Source organism: Fundulus heteroclitus, chromosome 18, assembly GCF_011125445.2.
Source record: "Fundulus heteroclitus isolate FHET01 chromosome 18, MU-UCD_Fhet_4.1, whole genome shotgun sequence".
In the NCBI taxonomy this organism is placed as follows: Eukaryota; Metazoa; Chordata; class Actinopteri; order Cyprinodontiformes; family Fundulidae; genus Fundulus; species Fundulus heteroclitus.
Window position 1 is genome coordinate 1,277,749 of NC_046378.1, and position 6,959 is coordinate 1,284,707.

Consider the following 6,959-nt stretch of genomic DNA (forward strand, 5'->3'; position numbering starts at 1 on the left):
CACAAAAGTATTTAAACCCCTTGAATTTTAGATTTATTCACCTTAAACCAAAAACAGCAATATATTTAATCGGGATTTTGGGTACTAAGCCAACACAAAGTGGAGCATAGTTGTAAAGTGGAAGAAAATGATGAAAAGTGCATTCATACTGATTTTAATGTACTTGTTATTTTAATTGGTTTTGAAAGGGAGACCAGATGATGTTAGAAGCAGCTGCCTTTTTTTCTCCTGATTGAAATTACCATCTTTTGGCTTGAAGTGGATGTGAAGGTAAATGCTGTATATTGTGATCAAATGACCTGAATGACGATTAAAACGTGAAAGGACTGACAGACAGCCAACTGGTAGCCTATCACCAAGACACAGAATGCTGATAAGAATGAACTGACAAACAGTCCTGCAAAGTCAAAAGGTATATCCCTTCCTTCCGATCTGGGAATACGGCAGGGAGAACCCTGCATCTAGACTAAACAGTTTAGCAAGCATTGCAGAGATAAATCTCTTCAACCCCAACACCATGGAGAAAACAGCTGCTGACTGTGGTCACAACAAACTATAAAAGCAAACCAACTGAAAACACAGGACATCCACCAGAAAACAGGTTTACTCTAAAAGACTCTGACAAAGGTAAGCTCATCTCCAAAAATAAGCGAGATGTATGACACTAGACTAAATGGTTTGCCTTCTAAACAGGATAAGAAAGTACCAGCCACTAGGCCACAAACCGTAAAACTGGGTGATGGAGTTGTGAATGAGATGTTTTTGCAGCTTGAAAAAGTTCTTAGATTTCTGCATAATAAGGTGTCTGTTAAACTGGATGATCACTGATGAGTATCCAGCAATGAAATATCTCATCATGGACAGAGGAGTCTTTGACGTTTGAAGCAACAATTGGAAACCTTGAAAGAGTATTGTATTCAACCTCCATGTGGACAACCCCTAAGACACAGGAACAAAACAAGTATGTTGTGCACTTCATGTTTATTTGACTCAACATGTTAAACAGCCAACACACAAAGACGGAATATTTTGGACGGGATCATCAACTATTCCAAGGTCTTTGCAACTGATGTTACTTTGTGGGACTCCTTTTCTGTAATCTTTGAAAGCATTGTTTACACTGACTCAATTAGCCAAAGAGATATTATAAGAAAAAAGAAAAGTAATAATAAGTTATACTGAAACATTCAAACAAGTTTACTGTTCCACTTCGATTTTATCCTGTAATTCAGTAAATCAGCTGGCAGATGACTTCTATTTTAAAGACTCAGACATTATTGAATCCATTGCTCCCATTAAGGCTAAGCTTGTCTCTGGTACGAAGAAATCTCAATGAAGAAAAGCTCAACTGGTAAGAAGTGAAAAAAGGGAGTGTCTAAAAGTCAAATGGAGGAGGTGAAAGACTGGACTCCAGGTTTACAGGTGACAAGGCCAGCTGGCAGCTTTGCCTTGCTTCCACCTCTGCTGCTGTCAAACAATGAGGCGATAAGGATCGGGACAGTCAACAAACCGTAGCTACAAGCACCAACAGCTCACCATTTGCTTCTGATTTTGTAAAGTACCTTGAGATGACATTGAGTCTGAATGGACCATGTTCCACGCCTCTATTGTTGAGGCGGCTAGTCGGAGCTGTGGCCGCAAGGTTGTCGGTGCATGTCGCGGCGGCAACCCTCGAACCCGCTGGTGGACACCAGCGGTGAGGGAAGCCGTCAAGCTGAAGAAGGAGTCCTACTGGGCTTTTTTGGCCTGTGGGACTCCGGAAGCAGCTGATGTGTACCGGCAGTCGAAGCGGCAGGCGGCTCGACTGGTCGCCGAGGCAAAAACTCGGACGTGGGAAGAGTTCGGAGAGGCCATGGAGAAAGACTTCCGTACGGCTTCGAAGCGATTCTGGCCCACTATCAGGCGTCTCAGGAAGGGGAAGCAGTGCAGTACCAACACTGTTTACAGTGTTGGTGGTGTGCTGCTGACCTCGACTCGGGACGTCGTGCGTCGGTGGGCGGAATACTTCGAAGACCTCCTTAATCCCACCAACACGTCTTCCATTGAGGAAGCAGAGCCTGAGGACTCTGGGTCGGGTTCTCCCATCTCTGGTGCTGAGGTTGCCGAGGTTGTTAAAAATCTCCTCGGTGGCAAGGCCCCGGGGGTGGATGAGATTCGCCCTGAGTACCTTAAGGCTCTGGATGTTGTGGGGTTGTGTTGGTTAACGCGGCTCTGCAACATTGTGTGGACATCGGGGGCAGTTCCCCTGGATTGGCAGACTGGGGTGGTGGTCCCCCTATTTAAAAAGGGGGATCCTGTGGGGGGTACTCCGGGAGTATGGAGTACCGGACCCTTTAATAAGGGCTGTCAGGTCTCTGTACGACCGGTGTCAGAGTCTGGTCCGCATTGCCGGCAGTAAGTCGGACTCGTTTCCGGTGAGAGTTGGACTCCGCCAAGGTTGCCCTTTGTCACCGATTCTGTTCATAACTTTTATGGACAGAATTTCTAGGCGCAGCCAAGGTGTTGAGGGGATCCGTTTTGGTGGCCTTAGGATTGCGTCTCTGCTATTCGCGGATGACGTGGTCCTATTGGCTTCATCAGGGCGTGATCTACAGCTCTCACTGGAGCGGTTCGCAGACGAGTGCGAAGCGGCCGGGATGAAAATCAGTGCCTCTAAATCCGAGACCATGGTCTTGAACCGGAAAAGGGTAGAGTGCCTTCTCCGGGTTGGGGAGGATGTGCTGCCCCTAGTGGAGGAGTTCAAGTATCTTGGGGTCTTGTTCACGAATGGGGGGAAGATGGAGTGGGAGATCGACAGGCGGATTGGTGCAGCGTCTGCTGTGAAGCGGGCGCTGTACCGATCCGTTGTGGTGAAGAGAGAGCTGAGCCAAAAGGCGAAGCTCTCGATTTACCGGTCGATCTACGTTCCTACCCTCATCTATGGTCACGAGCTTTGGGTCGTGACCGAAAGAACGAGATCCCGGATACAAGCGGCTGAAATGAGTTTTCTCCGTAGTGTGTCTGGGCTCTCCCTTAGAGATAGGGTGAGGAGCTCAGTCATCCAGGGAGGACTCAGAGTAGAGCCGGTGCTCCTCCACGTCGAGAGGAGCCAGTTGAGGTGGCTCGGGCATCTGGTCAGGATGCCTCCTGGACGCCTCCCTGGAGAGGTGTTACGGGCACGTCCCACCGGGAGGAGGCCCAGAGGGCGACCCCGGACACTCTGGAGGGACTATGTTTCCCGGCTGGCCTGGGAACGCCTTGGGATTCCTCCTGAGGAGCTGGCCCAAGTGGCTGGGGAGAGGGATGTCTGGGCCTTCCTACTGAAGCTGCTACCCCCGCAACCCGACCCCGGATAAGCGGAAGAAGACGGACGGACGGACGGACGGACGGACCTTGAGATGACATGTGTTATGAATTGGCGCTATATAACTAGAATTTAATTGAATTCTGCTTAGCACTCATAACCTGGACAGCTAGATTGATAATGTGTAGCACTCTTCATTCTGCACATTATCAATCTTGGACTGCTCCTATTGAATCCGTTGAGGGAAAGGAGAGACAGTCAGCAGAACTCTCCGAGTTGATTGGACGAACCGACACCTAGAGCCCACCTACCAAAGGTTGGTTTTAGCCAATTACAGTCTCAAATCAAAACGTAAGCAGCAGATATCATGAGAAACCACAAAAAGGTAAGTTACTCAAGGGATGCCATTTTGATGTCTTTTGGGCTGTTGGCTCATTAGCTCTTGCTTTCGTTGCAGCGACATGTCCCGCCTTGAACTTCAAACGGCAACGTGATTGGTCCGAACCATTTTGGGTTCAGATACGAACGGTTGAAGCCGGTGCGGTACAAGATGGATTCTCAAGAATTCATCTTGCAGGCAAGGTTACAGCAATTGCACAAACCTCTGTCAGTACAGTAACTTCTAACTAGTCTCTAAAATGTTATTACGTCGATTTGTCCCCAAATTTCAAGTGGACTGCAGTTAGATAGGCCCAGGAAGGCAAAGTCTGTCCAAGGATACCTCCTCGACCCACTGCAGTTGTGGGAAACAGAAGGAAACCAGAAGAAATATTGTCTGCCACCCCATGCATGAAGCTCTTGCAGAGCTGGAGAACGTCTTTAATGACAGACTGCTAAACACACAAAAGAGTGTGATCGAAGATCCTTCCTCCCAGCAGTTGATAAACTTTACAACTATCACTACTCCCAACAAACATGTCCCCGCTGTTAATTGCACAGTTGTTTCCCAATTTTCATGCAGATAGTCTGTTGCTGTTTTTTAGGCACAATTATACATGTACATTTTGTACACTTTTGGGTCAGCCTACTATGTTTACTTGCTGCTGATACACTTGGATTTCCTCACTGTGGTTGAATAAAGAACTATTCTATTCTATTTTATTCAGTATTTAATGTTTTTTCTTGCAGGAAAGTGAACATCCTCGCACGTCTCATGTCTTTCACATCCTCTAACATATTTTCTTCCAGGATTGCTCTGTGTTTAGTGCCATCCTTTTCCTGCTCCCAAATTACCAAAGAAAAATTAGAGGTTGACCGATACGTCGTCTGGCCGATATTTTTGGCCAATATTTGCATTTTCTTTTTGTATCGGCAGTGCCAGTCATTAGTGTATTCAGCAGCCAGGACTCGGGATCAAGTGACGTACATATATTGCCACCCCGTCCCTGGGAGAGAGCGGACAACAACGAGGTACATTTTCAACTTTTGACATAGTTTTAACCAGAGTGCGAAATACGGGGGGGTCCGGGGGGGCTCGACCCCCCCGATTAACCCATGAGAACCCCTGAAAGCCTCAAAAGCAAAATTTAAAGGGGGTCTCAAATTGTGTCAAAAAAATTAAAAATGAAATATTTCTTTGTCACTAATGGTCACTAAAAAATGTTTAAGCTCAACATGTCCAGTATTTAAAATTCAAAACATTTATTCACAAATATCAGAATTAAAATCAGACATACTTTAATGATCCCAGGGGGAAATATGTTCTGTTTTTTGCCAAGTGGAGCCAGCCAATCCTGTTCGCGTATGCAAATTAGGCATGCGCGTGCCAAACAGAAGAAAGACGTAATGCTGACAACAATTAATACTAAAAATTTTTACATTTTAGTATTAGGAACTGATCTTATCTGTTGTGCCTTTATCTGTTTCACTGTTGGTGAATGAGAAACGTCCTCTCGAGTCCTTGTATGTCTGGTGAATGTGAAGAATTGACATTAAAGCCAACTTTGTCTTTGACATTGTAATGTTATAGGCCTACTGCATATTGAGAAAATTTACATCAGTATTGCGCAACAATCAGGAGATGGGGACCCCCCAAATATTGACAGGTATTTCGCACACTGGTTTTAACTATCTAATTTAGCTGTATCTGGCCTTTGAAAGTCTGTCACTTTCTCACTTTGAGCAGGAGGAAACAGCAGTGTGTGTCTGTTTCTGTATTTAAAAACCCACGTCTGATCTCCAGCTGGCGAGCTGCCACTGCTGAGCGTGTTTTTGTTTTGTTCCCATGGAGAATTATGTATCCACACAAAAGTAATTACCAATCACTACACGTACAGCATCTAACTTTACATAAAATAAGGTCCACACAGTGCACCGGTGGTCAGTGTTTTTCTCTTCCTTCTCCCCATAACTAAAGAAGAGTGGCAGCAAAGCGCTGCCACAAGAGTGGTCATGCATGTTTTTTCTGTGTACCTTTCAAACTGTGGTATAATTCAATTCATTTCAATTCAATTCAATTCAATTTTATTTATATAGTGCCAATTCATGAAACATTTCATCTCAAGGCACTTTACAAAGTCAAATTCAATCATATTATGCAGATTGGTCAAACATTTCCTATATAAGGGGTCCAGTTGATTGCATCAAAGTCCCGACAGGCAGCATTCACTCCTGGAGAAGCGTAGAGCTACAGGGAGAGTCGTCTGCATTGTCCATGGCTTTGCAGCAATCCCTCATACTGAGCAAACATAAAGCTGATTGTTAATATTAGCTGGTTTAAACGCAAATTTTAAGACTTGTGTAACATTTGTTGTCATTGTCCTTTTTATCATGTAAATAGAGGAAGAAAAAACAATATCGGCTTCGAGAATTGGCCCCAAAAATATCGGCAGTACATATCGGGTATCGGTTAGACTGACATCAGTCTGTATTTTTGAATTGTAACACTCAATCACAGGCAATTATTATTATTTTTTTTTACTTTGGTTTTAGTTAAACAGTATACACCAGTGTTTCTATATTAAAGGTGAATAATAATGATTTGCAGAAAAAAAACACGGAAAAAAATCAAACCAAACTGTCATTGTGTTGAAAGGCAAATTGTTACATGCCGCTCAGCTGATCTGATAGCGGCCAAACTTCACCGGTGAATTTTCTTCAGACAAATTTCTGCAGCGGTTTATTTTTCTGGCGAATATCTGCAGCCTACGGAGCCCCTCTGGTGACATGGACAGATTTTTTTTTTTTGAAGATGTTAAGTTGTGGCCACGCATTAGTAACGCATGGCCACAATTTACTAAGACTTAACATCTTCAAAAAAAAAATTCTGTCATTGTCACCAGAGGGGCTCTGTAAGAGGGGCTCCGTAGCAGCTGAATTTTTGCAGGTGAATTTTTTGCTGGCGTTTTTAACCTTTTAAGACCTAAGAAGTTTGGTCCAATCATAGGCTTTTAGACACCTCAAAAGAGGCTGAAAAATAGCTCCTATTTTCAAACAAATATTTTTTCTTTCTCCTGACAGATCTGTCAGGAGAAGGAAAAAATATTTGTTTGAAGAGAAACCGATCAAAAAACTTGTGTTTAAACTATAATTCTCGAGTTAAAAAGAAAAAAAGAATCACATAGATAGGATAAAAAAATGTGTTACAAATTTAATGTCTAAAAAAAGTCCACTCTGATCAGGAATGAAGTGGAAGAAGTGTTCGGTTTCCGAGGTGACGCATTTGACACTTCCTGTT